The 24,887-nt window shown below is 38.4% G+C and overlaps 2 long non-coding RNA genes across 2 annotated transcripts in view; one reads left to right on the forward strand and one right to left on the reverse strand.

Annotated features, from left to right (window-relative positions):
* Positions 1–771: 771 nt before the first annotated feature.
* The window catches only part of LOC150039308 (uncharacterized), a 38,550-nt gene continuing 14,434 nt past the window's right edge, over positions 772–24,887 (forward strand). The window contains exons 1-2 of the long non-coding RNA XR_016534382.1: positions 772–1,045; positions 1,146–1,234. This is a non-coding gene — a long non-coding RNA (uncharacterized LOC150039308). The remainder of the gene's footprint in view (positions 1,046–1,145; positions 1,235–24,887) is intronic.
* LOC150039309 (uncharacterized) lies at positions 16,855–24,728 on the reverse strand. The gene is made up of 4 exons (XR_016534381.1): positions 24,589–24,728; positions 22,304–22,394; positions 17,570–19,305; positions 16,855–17,330 (listed from the first exon to the last, which is right to left on the reverse strand). It is a non-coding gene; the product is annotated as an uncharacterized LOC150039309 (long non-coding RNA).

The raw sequence follows: 24,887 nt of genomic DNA on the forward strand, positions 1-24,887 counted from the left end.
TGGCAGCACAACATTCCCTAAGAGAGAGATGGGCCAGTGAGAGCGAAGAGGCAGACTTGCAGAGGAAGTGCTCAGGAAAGATCTGCTCGTGCTCTTATGCTCAATCAACTCTTCCTGCCTCTCATGCCAGATTGTATCACAGACAATTCAGCAAGTATGTTCCATGATCCACCAGAAAGAGTTGGTGATGAGAACAAGGCGCGTGATGAGAAACGACAAAAGAAAACAGAAGAAAGAGAAGAATGTGCCCCAGTTTCTCTGCTGTGTCTGTCTTCAGTTTTTCTCCTGTCTAGACATTAACACCTGTCTAGATTTTTTTATGGTGGTGTGGGTTTTTTTGTACTTTATTTAGGGTTAATGTATAGAGGGGTTACAGTTAGATTTTTTTAGGTAATGGTTACATTACTTCTCAAACCGTGATACCCCTTCTCATGTTTTTGTCCTCTTTTCACTGTCCCCTGATTTCCCAATCACGATTTTTAAGTACATTTTTATTGCATTTTATTGTCAGAATAAACATTTAATGATGTTTTCAGGGACTGAGCATTTAGACAGCACCATTAACCTCTGATTAGTGGTACCTATGTAGTATTGTAGAATAAGCAGTCTAGAAAATATAATAAGCAGAATGCAGGATGATAGGATATACAGTCTAGAAAATAGAATTCGCACTCTGTTAGAAGGTTGAAGGTAAGGAATATGAAGCATGAGCTGATTTTAGATTACTTGGGATGAAAAAATCTTTAAGGACAAGAATCTGTCCCTAACATCCTTCATGTCTCTTTGGCTCTTTTGTCCACTGGTCTGCCTGCGTTCCTCTCAGGGAACTTTGTGCTGGTGATGTTAAAAATCCTTTTAGAACAATTGAAAGGAGATAAGAATTCCTAAGAGAAAATTTAAACTTCGTTCCTAACTTTCATGTCAGTAGGCATACAACCCTGATACGTATCTCATTTCTTCCAGGTGAATGGTCTTATGACCCCAAGTATTTTTATCACCGAGTGCATAGAATAATGATCGATGATCACAATGTCCCCACTCTTGAGTAAGTCTGATGCCACACTGATGGTCAGATAAGCACTAAATTCACTGGGCTTGAAATTTGGGAATGAATTTTAATTAACTAAAAATCTTTATTAAACCAGAGAGATGGTTTCATTCTCTAAAGAAGTCATTGCCTGGTTATCCAAGGATCCTCACAACATCATCGTAATTCACTGCAAAGGTGGGAAAGGTAATGATGCTTTCCTTTCTGTCTCCTTTGTAAAAAGATAGTTGAAAATAAATATTGAAGGACTGTAGGAAGATACCTACTGCTATTCCTCAGATAAGGAATTCCTATAGATTCATCATTGCTAACATATTAATCTTGTGTTTAAAGGATGAAAGAAGCAAAGAATAGTACAAGGAAAATAGAGAATGGGAGGGAAGAACAAATGAAAAACCCTGGCTAGGAATCCTAATACTATGTTAAAGAGAAGTGGAGAGAGTGGGCATCCGTGTCTCATGCCTGAATTAAGTGGAAATGACTTTAGGTTTTCACCACTAAGTATAATGTTAGCTGTGGGTTTGTCATACACAGCCTTTATTATACTGAGGAATGTTCCATGGATTCCTAGTTTCTCCAGAGCTTTTAGCATAAAGGGGTGTTATGTCTTATCAAATGCCTTTTCTGTATCTGTTGAGATAATCATGTGATTCTTGTCCTTGCTCCTGTTGATGTGTTGAAACTTATTGACCTGCATCTATTGAACCAGCTTTGCAACCCTGAGATGAATCCTGTTTGGTCATAGTGTATAATTTTTTTCATAGTGTATAATTTTTTGAGGAGTTGCTGAAGATGGTTGGCCAGTATTTGTTGAGCAGTTTTGCATCAATATTCATCAAAGAGATGAGTCTATAGTTTTCTTTCTTTGATGAGTCCCTATCTGGTTTTGGGATGAAGGTTATGGTAGCTCTGTACAATGAGTTTGGTAGAAGAGTGTTCACTTTCAATTTCATTGAAGAGCTAGAGAAGTATCGGTGCAAGTTCTACTCTGATGGCCTCATAGGATTCAGCTGTGAATTCATCTGGCTCTGGACTTTTCTTGGATGGGAAATCTTTTGTTGCCATTTCTATTTCATGACTTGAAATAGGTCTGTTTATTTGGATTAGTTCTTCTTGGTTCTGCTTAGTTATGTTAATATTGGCTAGAAATTCATACATCTCTTCTAGATCCTCAAATTTGTTGGCATAAAGTTGGAAATGTATTCCTTTATGATGTTCTGTATCTTAGTAATTTCTGCTGTGATATTTCCAGACTTGTCCATAGTTTGTTTTTTTGGGGGGGTGGGGGAGGGACATGCTCTCTTCTTTTTTTGGTAAGGTTTTCTAAGGACCTATTATTTTTTTGAAAGAACCAACTCCTTGTTTTGATGATTCTTCCCATGGTTTTTTTTGGACTCCAATTCATTTAATTCTGCTTTGACTTTAATAATTTGCTTCCCTCTACTGGAATTGGGATTTATTTGTTCTTTTTTCCATATATTTTTATTGCAATTGTAATTCATACAAGTGTTACATTATATTCACCAGATAGAAGGTGCATTACTCCACAAACATTGATACCCTTTCTCGTGTCTTGGTCCCCATTTCTCTTCGCACTCCCACCCGTCATGTTCTTCTTTTACTAGGAGTTTAATGTGAGCCATTAAATCATTAGTTTGTGATTTTTCCAATTTGTTAATGTAGGCACTCAGAGCTATAAATTTTCTGCTGGGTACTGCCTTTGCTCTGTCCCAAAGGTGCTGGTATTTTGTGTGCTCCTTTTTGTAAATTTCCATACACTGTTGAATTTCTGTTCTGAAATCCATGACACAGTCATGATTCAACAATGTGTTTTTCAATCTCCATGAGTTACAGGGCTTTCTTTGGTGGAGATTGGGGTTCAGTTCCAATTTTATGCCCTTGTGGTCTGAGAGAATGCAGGAAATAATTTCAGTGTTTCTGAATCTGCACAGGTGTGCTTTATGCCCTAAAATATGGTCTATTTTAGAAAAATTTCCAGGTGTTGCTGAAAAATTGTATATTCTCTTGTTTCTGGGTGAAATAATATGCAGATGTCTGTTAAGTCTAGTGGGTCTATACTGTTGTTCAATTCAGATGATTATCTACTTTTCTGTGAAGAAGCATTTTGCATTCCTGTAATGTCATGTATTTATTGTTTTGCTCTACTGACTGTATTTTTGTAGTTCTATTCACAAATTATTTGCCCAAAGCAGTGTTACAATTCCATTCTTTTTGAGTGACACTATAATGGTTAAATCTCTAGTCTTTTGAAGTTGTTGGGTACTGGGTGAGGGTGAGGGAGATAGGTTTCATTTTCATCCTTGTTATCATGATTGTTCATGATATTGATGAGTATGGCACTGAATTTGTGGATGGCCCTTGGCAGGATTGCCATTTTCATCATGTTCACTCTTCCAATTCACAAGCATGGGAGATGTTTCATTTCCTTATTTCTGCTTTGATTTCCTTCTTCAGGATTTTAAAGGTTTTATCCTAAAGCTCCTTTATATCTTTAGTTAAGTTAATTGCTAAATATTTTATTTTCCTTGAAGCTATTGCAAAAGGAGTTTCTTTCCTGATTTCTGCCTCTGTCTTCTACTTGTTGCCATACAAGAAAGCCATTGCTTTTGAGGGTTAATTTGATAACCTGCTACTTTGCCAAAGTTTTGAATCAGCACAAGTAACTTAGGAGTGGCGATTATAGGATTCTTTAAGTACAGAATCATGTCATCTGCAAAATGCCTCATATCTAAAATATATCAACTGCTCAAACAATTGAATCACTCCAAAACTAATCTAAAAAGAAACAACCATCCCATTAAAAGCTGGGCCAAACATTAAAAGAGAGTCTTCTCTGAAGAAGAAATAAGAATGGGCTATAGACACATGAAGAAATGCTCCACATCTCTGCTCATAAAAAGAAATGCAAATCAAAAGAATTCTAAGATTCCACCTCACTCCAGTTACAATGGCCAGGAACAAGAAATCTAACAACAGCCAATGCTAGGAGGGATCACTACTACACTATTATTGGGAGTGCAAACTTGTTGAAACATTATGGAAAGCAGTTTGGCAGTTCCTCAAAAGATTAAACATAGATCACCCCATGATCCAGCAATTCTACTTGGCATTTACCCAATTGTCCAGAAACAAGGGCATACTAAATCCTCTAGCACAATGATATTCATTGCAGCACTATTTACCATAGCAAAGATATGGAACCAATCCAGATGACACTCAGGTGATGAGTGGATCAACAAGATGTGGTCTTTATACACAATGGAATTCTATGCTGCAGTCAGAAAGAATGACATTGTCCCACTTGTAAGGAAATGGAAAGACTTAGAAAAAAATCATATTAAGTGAAGTAAGCCAGACTCAAAGGAACATATGCTCAACGGTTTCCCTCATTTGGCATAATCATATGCTCATTTGCTCATAATCAGTAGAAACCTTGGGCTCTCCTAGCAGAGATTTACAATAGAACAAAATCTAGTAACCACCTCCAGGTTATAGAAACAAAAGCCATATAATGATTGTTGTCCTTAATGTACCATGTTATCTCTTATCTCTTTTGCTGTCCCTTGGTTATCTCATATTATTACAATATTTCACCTTGTTATCTGATATATTTTATATATGCTTAATTGGCTATTAGAAATTGGATAGGGAAGGGAGGAAATCAAGATGAACAGGGGGAGGGGGGAGGGAAATGGGGACTATGACATGAGAAAAGTATCAAAGTATGTGAAGTAATGCACCTTCTATCTAGTGAATATTATGTAACCCTTCTATTAATTACAATTAAATATGTGCGGAAAAAAGAATCATGTCATCTGCAAAGAGAGAAAGTTTCACTTCCTCCTTCCCTATTTCAACTTCCTTTATGTTTGGCTCATACCTTACAGCTCTAGCTAGGAATTCTAATACTATATTGAACAGGAGTGGAGAAAGTGGGCATCCTTGTATCATTCCTGATTTCAGAAGAAATGGCTTTACCTTTTCCCCATTTACTTTAATGCTAGTTGTAGGGTTGTCGTGTACAGTCTTTATTATACTGAAGAATGTTCCATGATTCCTACTTTCTCCAGAACTTTTTGCATCAAGTTGTGTTGGATCTTGTTAAATGCCTTGTCTACATCTATTTAGATGATCATGTGATTGTTGTCCTTGCTACTTTTGATGTGATGAATTATATTAACCCACTAGCATGTATTGAACCAGCTTTGGATCCCGGTGAGAAGTCCTGTTTGATCACAGTGTATAATTTTTTGATGAGTTGTTGAAGTTGATCGGCCAATATTTTGTTGAGCAGTTTTGCATCAATATTCATTAAAGTACTAGGTCTCTGTTTCTCTTTCTTTGATGAGTTCCTGTCTCGTTTTGGCATGAGGGTTAATCTGGTTTCATAGAATGAGTTTGGTAGAGAGCCTTCAATTTAACTTCATGGAAGAGTTTGGGGAGTATTGGTGTGAGCTCTTCTTTGAAGGCCTTATAGATTTCAGCTGTGAATCCTTCAAGTCCTGGGCTTTTCTTGGATGAGAGGTCTCTTATTGCCTTTTCTATTTCATTGCTTGAAATGGGTCAGTTTAGTAGGTTTAGATCTTCATGGTTCAGTTTGGTTATTTCAATATTTACTGGATATTCATACATCTCTCCTAGATTCTCAAATTTGTTGGCATGAAGTTTTGAAAAGTAATCCCATGGGATGCTGTGGATCTTGATAATTTCTCCTGTGATATTGCCCTTCTTGTCTATGATGTTCTCCCTTCCTCTTTTGATCTGATTTGGTAAGGGTCTGTCAGTTTTGTTAATTTTTGCCAAGAACCAACTCCTTGTTTTGTTAATTCTGGGGTTTTTTTGGATTCTTAATTCATTTGATTCTGCTTTAATTTTAATAATTTGTTTCCTTCTACTAGATTTTGCTTAGGTTTGGTACTCTTTTTCCAGTATCTTAAGTTGTATCATTAAATTGTTGGTTTAAGATTTTTCCATAGTAAACCATATGAAACACACACACACACACACACACACACACACACACACACACACACACACACACACACAGCTCACCACATCCAAAATCACAAACAAGATATTCTATAAAATGAGAAGTTACCTTGTAACTTATGAGACGTATAAAACTTACAAGTAAATCTACAATTAGTGTTTTGAAGAAAACACTCTATACTGATTTCCGTAGTGGATATACTAATTTCACACCCAACCAAAAGGGCCTGGAATTTGGCCTAGTGGAGGAGTGCTTGCCTAGCATGCACGGAGACTCGGGTTCGATTTCTTGGTACCACTATTTGGATAAAGCCAGAAGTGGTGTTGAGGCTCAAGTGGTAGACTTCTAGCCTTGAGAAAACTCCAAGGACAGTCCTCTGGCCCTGAGCTTAAGCCCGGGACTGGCAAAAAAAAAAACCTCAAATACTAATATAGTTCATTCTCATCTTTCTGCTCCATCTTTCCAGCCTTTGCTGTTGTTTTCTTATGACTTCCATTCTGCCTTGGTCAGCGCGGATTCTATTTGTATCTTCTTTATCATTAAAGAAGTTGAAAATTTCTTTATGTATCAATTAGCCAGTTGCATATCTTCTGATAACCAGGCCTCAACATGAATGACTTCTCACTTGGCATTTAAAATACTTTGTGTTTGACTATGTGAAAGTTTCACCCAGGCATATACTCACATATACTCACAATGAGATCCATCCTCACTGGGGAGGCAACGGCCTCAGTCCAAAATCTGTGACTCAAATTGGCAAGCTGGAAAAGGCAAAGGCTAAGGAACTGGCTACTAAGCAGGGTTACGTGTGCAATGTTCATTTCTCTGTACGTGAAGATAATAAAACTGTTCTTCCAGTTGAAAAAATGTTTAAAGAATAGATGAAAAATATGTCCTTTTTCTGGTGAAACGGTATGTTAAAAATTAGATTATAAGGATAAATATAGTAAGAGAAAATGTATTTTCAAACTTAAATTTTTTAGGTCAAAACTAAGATATAAATGGAAGGTAACAGAAGAGACTTAGAGGATGCGTGATTTGAAGCAGGAAGAAGTCAAGGATTTGCTATAGTTGTCAAATATTTGCTACAAAACACTATGACACATACACACACACTAACACACACAGGCAGGGGCAAAGAGAGAGGGAGAAGAGAGAAAAGTAGGCATGCAAGCTGAGGTAGAAAGTAAGCAAGAACACTACAGCAAAATACTTAGAATTACATAATCTGAGGAATAGAAATATGCATATTCATTATGCTTGTCTCTCTACATTTTTATTTTTGCAAATGTTCACAATACAATTCAAATAATACAATTACATAGGGACTACAAGTTCTAGTTGGTAATGTGGGTTCCTGCTTGCATTTGCATTCAGCACCTGACACGTGCTTGGCAAGCATTCTCCCACTTCAGGTATATGCCCAGCTCTGTTTTGCCTATCAGATTTTTTTAGATACAGTATCCTGCATTTTCCTGAGCTGCCATCTATCTGAAACCCTCTTCTATGTCTCCCACACGATGAGGGCTGTAGATGTGAAGCACCCGGCCCATCTTGCTGGTTGAGAATAGGGTCCTGCTTATTTTGCCTGAGCTGGTTGGAATCATAACCATCCTGATCTTCCCACCTGGGAATCTGGGATTATACATGAGGACCAGCGTGCATGGCACTATTTATTATTTTCATTACATTAATGAAAAAGAAAGTCTTAACATTTCTCAAATGGCAATTTTGAGACAGCAACACTTCAGAAGAAACAGTACCAATACCAAATGAGTATTTGTGAGTGTATTTTTACACTGGAACTAAGGTTTCTTGAACTCATTTCTCCTCTTTTCTAGGACACACAGGGACAGTGACCTGTGTCTGTCTTCTTGTAACTGGCACATTTTTAACTCCAAAGGTAGGAACAAGGTTATGATACTTAGTCTTTTATATGTATTGATTTTGCCGGTTCTGAAACATTCATGATAAAATATTAAGGAAATGCTTAGCTCATGGTGATTTAGTGAAAATAAAAGCCTGGCTTAATACAGCCTTGTTTAATGTACAGTTATTTACTGGCCTTGTAACCTTGTATTCTTGTTCTGGGCCAAGCCTATAGTGAGAGCAATGAGACACAAATGGGTGGGAATGCCCAAATTCAGAATTACTATGATGAACAGCATTTTAAGTTCTATTTTTACTATCTGTAAGTCGTTGCCATTCCAAAAAGCAGTTTGAGAATTCAGTGCATTGTGAGTAAGGTCACACTTTCAACATTCTCCTCCCTCCGTGCCAACCCACTCCTACCTTCCTTCCATTTCCTTAATGTTGTAGGATATAGGCACGAGTGTGTAACTCTGTATTTAAGAAATAAGAATCAATATTTTCAAAAAGCTCTATCCTTCTGACTCATGTAATTGTACCTCTCTGTACAACACCTTTATAATGAGTTTTTAAAAATAATAATAAAATCATTTTAAAGGAATCTAAGGAAAGGTGGGCATTGTGGAGGCATGCCTGTAATCTCAGCTACTTGAAAATCTGAGAAGTAAGAAAGTTCCAGGCCAGATATGCACTGTGATTGTATTAACCCCTTTTCTGTAGGATAGCCTGGATTACTTTGGAGAATGAAGAACTGATACAAATTTGAGCAGTAAGTTTCAAGGAGTAGAAACTCCTCCCAAGTAAATTTTCTCTTTTCACAAAAAGTTATTTATGGGGAGATGTTAGTGGCACATTTAGCCTGGTCGCATCTGTAACCCTTCTTTCACAATCAATGTTGGCAGAGGACTTGTGACTCCTAACCATTTCCTGATCTTTGGAGGCCCACATCTGTAGCCTCATAGGCTATTGGCTTGGTTCTCATCAGAGCATCACACATTCCATTTCGTATTCTTTATTCCCTACAGCTTCTGGAATTGAGTCCACTCCCCAAAATGAAGGTCAAATATATGAGGTTTTCTGATGCCTAAAGATGATCTCTGGCTGGTAGATGATCTACTAGCCATAGATTTCCCTAGAAAGAGGAATTGGATTCTTCACCAACTTTCACTATGGCAATGAGCAATTCAAGGTCTCTAGAACATTGCCAGGGTGGTTTCGTGATGACCCTCATGTAGGGGAAAGAGGAGTTCAGAGAAGAGAAGGAATGAGATATTCTAAGACCAAGAATGAGAGATAAAGACACACAGAAGAAAACAGAATGAACTGGGATAATAAGTATTTTATGAATCTTGTTCCAGCAGACATTATCATATACTTACTCTCATTCCATATTCTTAATGTACTTTAAACTATCTACTGTATGAAAAATCCCAATTATATTGGATTGGAGTGTTGATCACTATAAAAAAAGTACCTGACCAAAGAACTTCAAGTGGGGAAAGATTAATTTGGCCTCACAGTTTCAGGCTTTACATCATGGCCATTTGATCCCATTTCTTTGGGCCTACAGTGACACTGAACAATTATGTCAAGGAGGCGGGTGTTGTGGAGAAGACTGCTCACCTCAAGGTACCCAGGAAGCTGAGGAGAAGGAAGGGTCAGTGACTTCTTTGGTTTCATGAGGCCACAACTCTGAACATTTTCCCCACCTCCTACTAATGCTTTAAATTTAGGAAGCCCTCAACGAATGAATCTGTGGATAAAGTCAAAAGCCTCATAATATAACTACTTCCCAATGCCCACCTCTGAATGCTGCTGGTGTACTGGATATCAAGCCTTCCACCTATGAGCCTTTTAAGTGCACATTTCATATCCAGACTCTAACACACAAAGATGGAACCATACAGTGCATGGTTCAGCCCAACCTAGTCATGCTTTGTTTATTCCTTCCCCACTCTTCTCAAACCCTGGGTCATCCTTCCTACTATTCTTTCCTCAACCAGGAAGGAAATTCTATTCATCAGGTCCTTTTACCTCACAAGAAGTTTGGCATGACACCCTACATATGCACTCTTAAAAAAAAATCCAACAACTGCAAAGCATCTACCCGACACTGATGACTGGCACCTGCCTGTATTTCTAGATACAGGCTGCGATTGGAGAATGGTATTTCAAAGCCAGCCCTGGCAGGAAATCCTTTCATTATTAGTTCTAATGAAGAACCAAAACAGCCTGAGTTGGAGATGCAAAGTGGTACAGCACTGCCCTATTGCATCTTGCATTGCCCTATTGCATTTTCAGGCATCTTTCTCACTATTGCCCTTTCATTGTTTGCCCATCCTGGGGCTTAAACTCAGTGGCCTGGTGCTCAGTAGGCTTGAACTCTTCACAAGTGGCACTTTACCAGGTGAGCTAGATCTCCAGCTCAACTTCTGGCTAAGTATATAGAGATGGATTATCTCAAAGTTTTCAGCCCTGGCTGGCATTATTCTTCAGTCCTCTCAGCTTCTGCCTCCTGAGTAGCTTGGATTACAGACATCAGCCACTCGCATGCAGTACAAGTGCTTTTGCTAATTGGAAATGTGGCAGTTCACTTTATGAGTTCTTCTCAGTTGGTTCATCACCAGACATCTGGAGTTTCTCAGAGAGAATCCTAAGAAATCCTGTTTGAGAAACTTGCTAGGAGCCAAACAGTATTGAAAGGTTCCCTTACCAAAAAAAAAAAAACATATTGGAGAAAAAGGCAGATAAAGAATCTCTTCTCTGTAGAGGACCCCTCACTAATGGTACAGAATCATCTAGTGCAGCTATGTGGAGATGTCATTCCTCCTGATGAGGACCTGTCTCCCAAACCACAGTCCTTTCTCTAGTGCAGGACAACAGATTGTCATCGCTGTTTCAGCACCTTCACTGTTCTCATGGTCATAAGCAAGCCTAGAAGCAAGGGCTTGTTCTTTCCATGTTACTGTCTGCAAACCTCAGCTGGGCTCTTTTTTCATGGTAAGTAATTAGTCACAATGAGGAAAATACCTAAGAATGTTGATAATGTAAGGGCTCATTCTAAATGTTGCCTTCATTTTTACTGCTGTTAAGAAGCTAAAAAAAAGAGAAAGAGATTAGGATACTGACTTTACATCTGTCATCCCCACTAAAGTGGAGGCTTTTGTAGCTTTACAGAGTCTCTATTTTGGCTATTTTGAAATAGTGAAAAATGTATTTAACTGAGAAATGCCAGTTAAGAAAACTCTCAAAATTATGACGACTGTGATTTACTCCATCCAAACCCTTACCAAAAAAGAAGGGAGGGACTAGGAGTTTGGCCTAGTGGTAGAGTGCTTGCCTAGCATGCACGAAGACCCAGGTTCAATTCCTCAGAACCACATACACAGAAAAAAAGCTGGAAGTGGTGCTGAGGCTCAAGTGATAGAGCTCTAGCTTTGAGAAAGTGCAAGGAAAGTGCTCAGGCCCGAAGCTCATGCCCAGGACTGGCAAAAAAGAAGAAGAAGAAGAAGAAGAAGAAGAAGAAGAAGAAGAAGAAGAAGAAGAAGAAGAAGAAGAAGGAGGAGGAGGAGGAGGAGGAGGAGGAGGAGGAGGAGGAGAAGGAAGAGGAAGAGGAGGAGGAGGAGGAAGCATACCGAGATAAACAAAATCACAAACGAAAATGGTAATATCACGACTGAAATTACCAAGATCCAGAGTATCATGAGGGAATACTTCTCAAACCTTTACGTCAACAAATTTGAGAATGTAGAAGAAATGGATGAATTCCTAGCCAATATTAACATACCCACACTGAACCAAGAAGAACTATTTCAAGCACTGAAATAGAAATGGCAATAAGAGACCTTCCACCTAAGAGAAACCCAGGGCCACATGGATTCACAGCTGAATTCTATAAAGTCTTCAAAACAGAGCTCACACCAATACTCCTCAAGCTCTTCAACGAAATTGAAAATGAAGGTTCTTTACCAAACTCATTCTATGAAGGCAGTATAACCGTCATCCCCAAACCAGACAGAGATTCATCAAAGAAAGAGAACTGTAGACCTATTTCTTTGATGAACATCGATGCAAAACTTCTCATCAAAATACTGGCCAATCATCGACAACAGCTCATCAAAAAAATTATACACTATGATCAAACAGGATTCATCACAGAAAGGCAAAGCTGGTTCAACATACGAAAACGAATTAATATAATTCAACACATCAGCAGGAGCAGGGACAAAAATTACATGATTGTCTCAATAGATGCAGAAAAGGCATTTGACAAGATCCAACACCCCTTTATTTTGTTAAAAGCTCTGGAGAAACTACGAATCCATGGAACATTCCTCAATATAATAAAGGCTATGTATGACAAACCCACAGCTAGTACAATACTTAATGGCGAAAAGCTAAAGCCATTCCCTCTAAAATCAGGAATGAGACAAGGATGTCCACTCTCTCCACTCCTCTTTAACATAGTATTAGAATTCCTAGCCAGTGCAATAAGGCAAGAAGCAAGCATAAAGGGGATCCAAATAGGGAAAGAGGAAGTAAAACTATCCCACTTTGCAGATGACATGATTCTATATTTAAAGAATCCTATAGACTCTACTCCCAAGCTCCTTGAGCTGATTCAAAACTTTGGAAGAGTAGCAGGGTATAAAATTAACCCTCAAAAATCAACTGCCTTCCTCTACGCCAACAGTGAGAAGAATGAGGCAACAATCAGGAAAGCAACTCCTATTGCAATAGCCTCAATGAAAATAAAGTACCTAGGAATTACCTTAACTAAGAACGTAAAGGACCTTTTGGATGAAAACTTTAAAACCCTGAAAAAGGAAATTAATGCTTGAAGTCTTGAACTGTATCCCACATAGCAAGTGAACTAGAAAATAACCCACAAAACCACAGGAAACACTGGTGTAGATTCATAAGGCATGAACTCTTGTTCATCCTTTCATAAAACCTTTGTTTAGCAGAGGTGAACACTTAAATGGAGCAAGAAAACTCATTTCTAGGAAAAGGCAGGAAATACAGCCTTGTAGAGTCAGTTTTTGGTGAATTATAGGCATTTGGGAAGGACAAGTAGGTGTAGAAATTCACATAGTATTTGACTGTGTAGAATTCAACAATTCAGTGCTGATAATAAGGAGCAGAGTACACATACATCCAGAGGAGTCAGCCAAAAAAGTTCAGACACCTGAATATAGATAGAATGTGTATAAAGATGTACTGAAAACAAGCACCAAGTTTGTGAGGAACTAGTTTGAAGGTCACAGCAGTGCAACTTTTGTCTGTGACATTCTGCCCTTTGACAAGTTGGGTGAATGACTGAGACACCAGTGAAGAGATGCAGTTCTTCTTCTACTGAGCAGAGAAGAGAACTCTTAAAAAATCCTCATCAAACCACCTGTGTATGAAACCCAATTCGAGGGGTTGTATGCATTTTCTAGAGTACAAGAACAAATAATCACCAAGTAAGAGCCTATGCACTAACAATTTACATCACAGTACTGGGGGATACGGGTCTCCAAGGAGTAATGTCCTCAGTTGGTGTCTGGAACTAAGCACCTGATGAGTCCATGTCCTTGTCATCTGAGTGCTTTAGAATATTGTGGCAATACCAGTATACAAGACAGAGTATTGGTATCACCATGTCCTCGTGTTCTATTTTGAAACTTAATTGGAAAGTTCAAGGCTCTGAGTTCATATCTCACCACCAGAGAGAAGTGGTAGAGGGGAAACCTAAGCTGGAGATGTCGCTCAACTGGCAGACCACATGCCTAGCATGCACAAGGCCATGCTTTCAATACCCAGCACTGTAGACAAAAAGTGTGATTTCTCTGATATTGTCCAAATTAACATTTTGTGTATCTGCAATGTTGAAAATGTGGACAATATACTAACAAATATTATCATATACTGAACTGCCCAGCCAAATACCTGGCATATCCATGTACTTGTCCTCTGAGTGTTAAGCCATTCTGGAGTATAACAATACATAGTATACTCCAAAGCCTGTCCATATCTTGCTCAGGGATGCAATTATGTTCAATTTTGAAATGAAACAGAAACAGTAGACAAAGTCAAAGACATTTTCCATTGTGATGTCAAGTACTTGCAACCACAATGCTTAGTCAGATAATCACAGTCTGTGTACACCACTCACAATAAGTCCTGGGACGTGACAAAGATTTCAGATGAGGAAGAGCCATTTGACCTTGCGTCAATCCCTCATACCCCAGGACTCTGCAGCTTGAAATGCTAAGCATCACTTTGGATGGAGTCCTGCATTCCACCTGCAGATACTTTTATCCATCAGAGCAGCAGGACAGACAGCCAACACTAGAGCAAACAAGAAATAGAGAAGATATAGAAGCAGAAATTTAGATGTCATATCATATTGAACTCCAAATAGTACATGAAATACAAAATACATGAAACAACAAAAGCACAATGAACATTGAATTAGGTTAGCTAGGAAAGTAATATGTCTCAATCTTGCATAAAAGCTTTGTTTTGGAGAGTTTACATTTTAACTTTTGCTAGAAGAAGCTTCATTTCTAGACAAAAGCAGGAAATACCCTTTGCATTTACATTATGTCAAGTTGGTATTAGGTGAATTATTGCTAACATCAATGAAAAACTAAGTCTATGAATTCACATGGTCTTTGACTGTGTATAGTTTAATCATTTAGCACAGATGAAAATGAACAGCCGGTCACTGATGGCTCATGACTGCACTCCTATCTACTCAGGAGCCTAAGCTCTGAGGATCAGAGTTCAAAGCAACCAGGCAAGAAATCTGAGAGACTCTTTTCTCCAGTAAACCATCAGAAAACTTAAACTGATGTTGAGGTTCAAAGCAATAGAGTACTATCCTTGAGCTGATGAACTGAGACAACACCCAGGCCATGAGTTCAAGGCCCATGACTTAATCAAACAAAAATGAACCATCCTTGTGAAGTCTTCCGTCAAAGGCTAGATATCTGCATATAAATACACATGTGTATAAGGATATGTAGAGACCAAGGAGCTATTTTCAAAGTCATAGCAGTGCAGCTGTTGTGAATGAATGAGAAACAGTGAGCAGACACTTCTCAGAGGAAGAGGTAAGAATGACAAAGAAACAGAGGACGTGCAGTCCACCATCCCTAGCCATAAAGGAAATGCAAATCAAAATGTCTCTAAGATTCCATCTTATTCCAGTTACATTGCCCAACATTAGGAGTTAGAACAACAAATGCTGGGGGGATTTGAGGGAAAAGGAATCCTATTTCACTGTAAACTAATACAACCGCTTTGGACAGCAGTCTAGAGGTTCCTCAAAAAAATCCCTTAACTGTGACCTAGCCATATCATTTCAGGGCATCTATCCAGAAAAACACAAGTCAGAACACTGTAAATACAGTTGCACCTCTATGTTCATTTCTGTAATATTCATAATAACCCAGTTATGGGAACAGTCCATATGGCCTACAGTGGTGAGTGGATCCAAGTGATGCAATACTGATACACAATGTAGTTTTACACTGCCATTAAAAATTATGTAATTTGGGGTCGGGTGTTTGGCCTAGTGGTAGAATGCTTTCCCAGGACGCACAAAGACCTGGGTTCAATTCCTTGGTACTACATATATGGAAAAGCCAGAAGTGGTGCTATGGCTCAAGTGGTAGAGCACTATCTTTGATTAAAAAGCCAAAGGACAATGCTCAGGCCCTGCGTTCAAACACAGGACTGACCAAAAAATAAAATAAAAGAATGTAATTTGGGCCGGGAGTTTGGCCTAGTGGTTAAAGTGCTTGCCTAGCATGCATGAAGACCCGGGTTCGATTCCTCGGTACCACATACATAGAAAAAAGCCGGAAGTGGTGCTGAGGCTCAAGAGCTGGAGCTGTAGCCTTGAGAAAATCCAAGGACAGTGCTCAGGCCCTGAGCTCAAGCCCAGGACTGGCAAAAAAAAAAAGAATGTAATTTGGGAGCCTGGAGTGTGGCCTAGTGGTAGAGTGTTCACCTACCATGTATGAAGCCCTGAGTTCAATTCCTTAGTATCTCATATTAGAAAAAAGCTGGAAGTGGTGCTGTGGCTCTAGTGGTAGCGTGCTAGCCTCAAAAATCCCAAGGACACTGCCCAGGCTCTGAACTGAAGCTCCAGGAATGGCAAAAAAAAATCTGTCATTTGCGAGTTAATGGATGGGCCCAGAACAAATCATATTAAGTGAAGATAAGTCAAGTTCAGAAAGACAAATGACACATAGGCAGAGAATAAATCGAAAATACATGGTGACATGATAAGTCATAGAGGACTCTGGTCAATCATATATCATTAGACCAAAGCAGGCACTCTTGGAGGAGGAACAAAGAGCCTCTCTGCTTCTGTCTATGGGGAGGATAAGGGAGGTACACAAAAGTGGAAGGACAGAGAGCGAACAAATGAAGTAGTGATATTCAGTAGAAATCATGTAGAAAATGAACTATATAACTCGTGGAAGGGAACAGAGGTGAAATATTGGAGAGAATAAAGGAGGGGATGCCATTATCTAAAGACAAATATATTCATTACCTGACTGGTGATATGGTAACCCCTCTGTATATCACCTATATAATAAAAAGAAAAGTGCAAAAGCAGCTAGAAAGCACAACACTAAAAGCTGCCACTCTAAACACAAACAGAAAGGTTCCATTGTTGAACTGATGTTGCAAAACTAAATGGGTCTATCACAAATCTGTCAAACTCAAAGACATAGAAAAATGATGAAAAAATTATAAGCAACTACTTTATATGAGAACAAATCGCACTAATCATTTAGCTGTAGAGAAATACTAACCAGAATGTATGATCTAGGAAGTCATATAATGTCAAGAGTCATATGTACTTTTTAATTACATAACAATACTGCATTCTTATATTTTTGAATGGGATAGATTGGATAGTAGTATTCACAAAAGACATGTGGAAAATAATGATGGGCAAGTAGAAATCCATACTACCTGTAAAGAGGCTTGTGTGTGTATATGCATGTGTACATGCACGTGTATATATATGTATATATGTATATATATGTATATATGTGTATATATGTGTATATATGTAGGCAAGTATGTCTGTGGCCCACTGAATACACACAAAGAAAGCCAGAAGTTGGCATGTAGGAAGATCATAATGAGGACTAATCTTACACAGAGTGTCACTGTCTATATTTCTGCATAGTCATATTGTAGTATATGCTTGCACTATTGTATCTTTAGGAGTTCTCTGAAAAAAAGTGTAAAAGCTTATTATTCAAATCTTTACTTTTCCCAGTAAAATGAAAGGTTGGAGATAAATGAGCACCTAATATGCATAGATACAAGGGGATAAATACTAATTTGTTGTAATCACATATATATGAAATATGTGTGGACATATGTATCCTGGTGTTTTTCTTTGGATATGTATGTACATTTTCATACATGAGCCTCTATCTATGTATATATTATACATATTAATCCCACAACACAGATTACAGTATTATATAAGATATGCTATATGTAATACCTAATATAAACCAGATTTACTATATATACGGTACATATAAGCATATGTAGTATATATTCACACACAAAATACTCAGAATGTGGAATTTGCATTGGGGAAGCTCATATATAACAACTGCAGTACAGATATCACTGTCACTATTTTTGCATGTTCATTGAAGCATGAGATGTACCTTTCTGATTTATTTGGATAAATGTATAACATGTTAAAAGAGAGCATTGTCTTTCTTCTAGTTTTTTAGCTACATTATGCTTTTTGACCATTGCAAATTAAGTGTAGTGATCTGAATGTATGGTTGGCATTTCTATGTGAGCTTAGTCACATGTCACTGATTGCTATTAAAAAAACATTCAGAATTATACCTACTTTCTGTTTCCAAATTATCTGATTAGTTCAAATAAGTTGCCTTACTGCTACTTCATTATTTTGTGGAAGCTGCTTTAAAGCATTAAGGGATATTGCATCTGACGCAGCTTCCACAGAAAGTTAAAATATTTCAATTTCCAATATACTTATGGGGTCAAGAAACACAAAAATGTATCTTTTCTCATTGTACCTTTGTGCTTATATTAGCACTATTCAAAAGAGCTGAAGCTGGGCACTGGTGACTCACGCCTGCCATGCTAGCTACTCAGGAGACTGAGATCTGAGGATCACGATGCAAAGCCAGCCTAGGCAGGAAATCCATGAGACTCTGATCTCCAATTAATCACCAGAAAAACGGAAGTGGCATTGAAACTCAAAGTGTTAGAGCCCTAGCCTTGAGCAGAACAGCTCAGGGAAAGAGCCCAGGCCCAGAGTTAAAACCCCATGACCCACAAAAAAACAAAAGCTACCTATTCACCAGTGAGTACATATAAAACTGCTGTGTGTGGACAAAATGAGGAACGAGTCTGCTCTCAAAATGGAATGATATCATTATCAGGAAAATGGATAAGAGAACTCAGCATGCTAAGCCAAATACATCACACTGAGAGCTAAATGTCACATTTTTCTCTCCATTTTGTAAATTTAGATTTAAGATGAATAATGGGAAAGTACAAGAGGAACTTTTGGGGGAAGGACAGCAGTGGGGAGTGAGGACATGACAGGAGAAGGTATGGGACATATATAAAATGCTCTTCAGTATACTATCTGATAAAGACAAAGCAACGGTTGAAATTATTCCGAGAGTAGAGAGCACATGTATGGAGGATACTGGAAGCACCACTGTAAACAACAAAGGTATTTCAATAAAAACAACCCCAAATGTGTAGACATTCAGAATGAGAGCTTGAAGTTTAAAAAAAATTCCCAGATCTCCAATTCTATTATGAACACTGAATGATAGCAATATTAACTGAACACAAGGCAGTCAAACAAGTCAGGATGTCAAAAAATGAAGCGTAATCATTCAAACTTTGCAAACCAGTGGAACATATTGAAATGCAACTGACCCTGCTCAGGTACTACTGGTCCAGGCTCTCAATTGAAGTGTATGCATTTGAGGAAGAAGTCACATGGTTTTCTCCAGGAGGGAAACTTCCCTTCAATTCTGCATCATGTGGAAGTTTTCCATAGAAGACCCCTCGCTGGTAGGATTTGTGACAGGAGTATGGGCAAGAGACTGAGAGTGCGCAATCACCAAGGAAATTCCTTCAATGGCCTCCTTCATGCTGTCCACAGTCCTGTGAAGTTTGCCAAGGACAAATACCAGCATTTTCTTAGTCAATAAAGAACTCCTTAGAGGTATTCAGTGGTATTTTACATGGAGAAATGCTCATCATGAGGCAAGGCAGACTCCTCTGAGACCAATTCAGACAACTGAGAGAAGACATTAGAATCATCTGCTCCATTTATTTGATGTGTGATCTATAAATTAAATAACAGTATTTGAAAATGTATATGTATTTCAGAAAATACCTTCAATCCCATACATCAAATATACAAATGAGATAATTATTCATTACCAGACCTGGAGTTCTTTTTGCTTCTTAAAGGTTAGAGGAAAAATTAAAAAGCAAATGCATAAGATAAAGATGTAAAGATCCTATTTCAGCTATAATTCATGGCTACTATTCCTTAATTAGTATTCAAAATTAATTAAGTAAAAATGTTTGAATTCGTAAAAAATTAACTTTGTTGTTTTCAGTGTCTTTATCACTGAGCTCTTTTCTTCTGATTTTCATGTGAAACCACTGTTGTTGCGGCCATGGTTGTTGTCACGTCATTGTTCATGTCATTCAAGCATGTGACTACAGAAAAACCTTACAGATATACAGAAGTACGGCTGGTGAGAATATTTCAGCAAGCAATTAACTCAAGAACACAGAAAGCAACCTTGCACATCCCATAATCTTTGGAGGATAGGGTATCAAATACATATTTTTAAAGTACTAATATTTTCACTAGGATAGTAATAAAATACAGAAACACTTTCCGGGAGAGAATTTGCTTATGTATCAAAAGATAATATTTGTATGATAAGAAGGATCCTAATACTGAATTAAGCAAAAGAAAAGGTAATGGTCAGCTGGGCTCTACTAGCTTGCATCTGTAATCTTAACTTCTCAGGAGGCTGTGATCTCAGAATCCATATTTGAAATATGCTTAGGAATCAAAGTCTAACAGACTTATCTCTAATAAACATTTAAATATTCAGTAGTGGAGCTGTGGCTCAAATGGATGAGTGGTAACCAAGAGCAAAAACACCTCAGTGGGCCGGAAGCATGGCCTAGTGGTAGAGTGTTTGCCCAGCATGCACGAAACCCTGGGTTCAATTCCTAGGTACCACATACATAGAAAAAGCTGAAAGTGGTGCTGTGCCTTAAGTGGTAGAGCACTAGCCTGTGAAAATGCAAGGACAATGCCTCTTTCTTTCTTTCTTTCTTTCTTTCTTTCTTTCTTTCTTTATTTCTCTCTCTCTCTTTTTTTTTTTTTTTTGCTAGTCTTGGGGCCTGAGCTCGGGGCCCCAGTTATGAATACAAGCCTTGGAACTGGCACAGAAAAAAAGAAAGAAGAAAAAAAAAAGAAAAACATCTCAGTGCCCAGGCCCTCAATTGAAGTCCTAGGAACAACAGCAATAGAAAAAGAAAGGGTATTTTCCTAGATGCACAAGGACACAAGAGTATATTGATCTATGCATTAAGAAAAAGCATTCACTAACAAGAAAACTCAATGGAATTATATTCAGTGTGTTAGTTTTAAATACTGAAAGTTTTACCACAATGTAAAATTCCCCTTAGGAAGAAAAAAGTATAATAAGCTTAAAGAAATTAAAAGGATGATTACTTGCTGCTTGTGTTCTCTCTCTCTCTCTCCCTCCCTCCCTCCCTCACTCCCTCCCCCCCCCCTCTCTCTCTCTCGATTTCAGATTCTGACCATGTCAACTTTTAAACTTAGGGCTTCTCTTAACTCTTGCTCAACTTTCTACACCATGTCTGGCTTCGACCTCATCTCATAAGGCACACTGCCTGCCTCCTTTAATGCTACTTATTGTGAACAGGGAGTCTCCCAGAATTTCGTGATGGGTTGGCTTTGCACATGGACCTACCAAATCCCAGGCTTTTGATTACCTAAAGGAGAAGTTTCTGGTAAGAAGAGCTATTTCTTTTTTTTTCATATACTTTTATTGTAATTATTAGAAATGTTACATTTTATTCACCAGATAGAAGGTGCATCACTTCACAAACATTGATACCCTTTCTTATGTCTTGGTCCCCATTTCCCTCCCTCCGCTCTGCCCCTCATCTTGTTTTTCCCCCTCTCTTAGCAGTAATGGGACAGGAAAATGTGAGAAACATGTATATGACATGAAAGATCATGAATAGAGGGGCTGATACACGACTTGAATGGCCAGTATGTCTTTTTAAGATGTAGAGCCATTGACCAGGAATCCAAACTCCTATGCCCAGTCACAACTTCCTGACACACAGAGTGATAGCTAGGGTGCATAATTCCACCAGGAATTTATTGGGAATAAAAGCAAAACAGGAGGACAAGTCCTGAGTTCAAGCCCCAATTCCAATACCAGGAAGTACATAAATGACAGATAGAAAAGACAGACTTATAGATGATAGATTGTATAATCATATCTGCACATAGGTACTTGTATTCAGGGCGGAATTATCTGAACATATTAATATTCAAAGACATCAGCAAACTAAATGGTTATGGAAGTCTAGGAGATAATTTTGAAACTTTTTGTGGGGTGACAGTTTCTATGACTAGTTTTTATCTTTATATTCATCACTATTCATCGCTTCAGAATTTTTCTGTGAAATGCTGTGTAACAATTAAAAGAAAAAATAAATAGTTGACCTTTCTAACCCAGAGTCTATAAAACTAGCCTCACGTATCTTCAGCTAATCACAGTCTTTTTTACTTATGATATTCAAATATCTATTGCTGAAGAAAGCACATAATCCTACATTCCTATACATGTTCTTTCTCATGATCTTTCCTTTTGTTCCAATTAATAGCACTGCTGAGAATTAGTCTCTTCACTAATAACACTTTTCCATGTTTTTAAATCTGCTTACTTAAGGCGAAAAAGCAGATTACATTGAAATGCAAACTGGCCTTCTCCTGTTTTCTAACACAGTACTAGAGCTTAAACATACGGCCTAAATGTTATCCTTTCCCTTTTTTCAATCAAGGCTAACGTTCTACCACTTGAGTCATAGCTCCACTTCTGATTCTTTGCTGCCACTACTGGCTTCAATCTGATCCTCAGATCTCAGCATCCTGAGTAGCCTGGATTCCAGCCATGAGTCCCTGGTGCCTAGCTCAAAGAAAATCTTCATACATATGTCTTGCCATTGAGCAAAAGATCAACACAGAAAAAAAACAACTAGACTGAGCTTTTTACCTCAGTATCATAGTCCCAGTAATGTTCATAAATATATTAGATGGTGTGATTACATCTCTGGTGCCAAGGGCATGTTGTGCACCATCTGCACCTGTGGAAAAAATGGCAATGTAAACGTATTATTGGTATAAAAATGCTATTTTTCTTTTTGTCTTTAATTTGACGCTGAGACTTGAAGGCAAAGGCTTCATACACACTATGTACATGATGAAGCTACATTTCTTTTGTCAAGGAGTAATCCTTAATTCAAATATTATATCATTTACAATCTTTTGACAGACTAATTCCCTGCTCCTACCTAGGAAAGCATTCTGCTCTCTGGATTTACCAGTTCTGAATATTTCATACTTTTTCGTTTCAGATTTTATGAACAAACTACTAACCCAATAGCTCCATGTAATATTCATAATATAATTACTATATATACAGGGCTTCATATGACTTGAATTTTGATGAAGCCCCGGAGGAGGTGTAGAATAAATGTACATCATCAACAATTAAAATGAAAGGCTAAAACCACTACACTGTTAGCCTGAGAAATTAAATTTAAGAAGCCCAAAACACATGGGATCATCAAGGATACAGAACAATTTTTACACTTCTACATTATTTTAGATACATTATTGGGGAAAAAATCTGACATTTTCATAAAATTTACACTTACGTTTTATGAGCTAGCACTTATATTCCAGACATTTCCCTCAGAAAAATAAATGCATCTGAAGAAAGACTTCCATAGAATGTGAAGCCCAGGCTCAGTGGCTCACACCTCTAATTCTAGTGACTCAGGAGACTGGAATTGATAATATCATTGTCCAGGGCCAGACTAAGCCAAGTACTCACAATCCCTCATCTCAACAATAAAAAGCTGGACGTGGTGATTCATGCTGTCATCCCAGTTCTGTGAGAAGCATAAATAGGGGGATAGAAGTCCAGGACGGCTTGGGATAAAGGAAGGCCCTCTTCAGACAATCACAAGCACAAAGCTAACAAGAGGTATGGCTCAATGGTTAAAATAAAATCAACCCCAAACTACCTGGCAAGCACAAGCCTCTGAGTTCAAACTTCACTAAGTGTAACAAGGAAAAAAATAAAAACCAAGAAAATAATGCAGAGTGTTTATGTAATTAATGTAAGTATCTCAGAACAAACAAATTTTATATGAAATGGTGCATTCTGCAGTGTTCCTAAAAAATGCAAAAACTATACTATGGTAGGAAACAATAATATGTCAGCTATGGTGAAGCTTATGTGTAATAACAGCTCCCAGAGGGGCTGAGACAGAAAGATCTGGAATTCAAGGCCAACTAGGCTCTCCTTGTCTCAGACCTTGTCCCAAAAGAAGAAGCACAGTAAATGGAAGGAAGGAAGAAGGACAAGAAGGAGAAACTGAGTATGATGGTACATGCTTTTAATCTCAGCTACTCTGGAGGCAGAAGGATCATGAGTGTGACATTCCTATAGTAAGCAGATGCCACACAATTTGTATTTTATGGTGGCCTTTTTGGGGAATGTACTGGCACAGACACAACCTCAGTCTCTAAGTGCTGCCTTGTAGCTTTTAACTTAAAGGTTGTGATCTAACATTTGAGCCACTCTCCTCCACTTTTCACTGGTTAACTATGGACGTTCCTGTGTGGCCTGGCTTCAAACCACCATCCTCAGCTCTTAGTCTACTGACTAGCTAGAATTACAGGAATGAGGTGCCCAAGTACAGAGCTTAGATGCAAATGTTAATATTCTTTACCTAAAACTGTAACAAACAAGGCTTGACTATCTTGAAAACATGGATAAATTTTCATCTTATCCAGCAATTTTAAACTTTTATGAGAGAAAAAGGTGATATATAAATTTCAGTGGTGACCTCTTCATCAACTTAACTTACAATTGCCAGATCAATATTCTCTGTACTTCCTAACAACTTTTTGTAAGTTATTATTTGAGTGAAACTGGAATATATGGAAAATGACAATGTTATTATTAAGAAAACTTTTAGTTGGTTGTTAGTGGCAAACATCTTTCACCGTAGCTACTCAGCAGGCTGAGGTCTCAGGATGACCGTTTGGAGCCAACCTAGACAGGGAAGTCCAGGAGACTCTTATCTCCAATTTACCACCAGAAAGCCCTAAGTAGTGTGGCTCAAATGGTATAGCACTAACCGTGCGCAAGAAACCCAGACCTTTCCCCAACCCAGTTCAGGACCCACTCCCCACGAAATAAAGGAACAACTTCTTAATGATAAGGAAACTATACATAAATAAACATCTAAATTATAACTGCAGTACCTATTTTAAGGTAAAGTCAATGTACGACAATCTCCAAATGCTCCTTTAGTAGGTCTACCAAGAGCCCCTGTCCGTTGGCCTCCAACTGTGCTTTCCACAGGGATTCCAGGCAAGCAGCTCCCATGGTCCTCTGGGCAGGAGGGGCGTGTCTAAGCGCGGGTGGGTGGGGCCGCGGGGCGGGGCCTGGATGGACTGCAGTCCACCTGCAGGCTGCCAGCCCAGCTGGTAGGGGCATCCTCACTGAGCTCTGAGGGAAGGTCAGTGGAGCAAGAGCCAGCCGAACTCTGCTAAACCATCTG

This window comes from Megascapheus bottae, unplaced genomic scaffold (genome assembly GCF_031878675.1).
Source record: "Megascapheus bottae isolate mThoBot1 unplaced genomic scaffold, mThoBot2.hap1 HAP1_SCAFFOLD_40, whole genome shotgun sequence".
Lineage (NCBI taxonomy): Eukaryota > Metazoa > Chordata > Mammalia > Rodentia > Geomyidae > Megascapheus > Megascapheus bottae.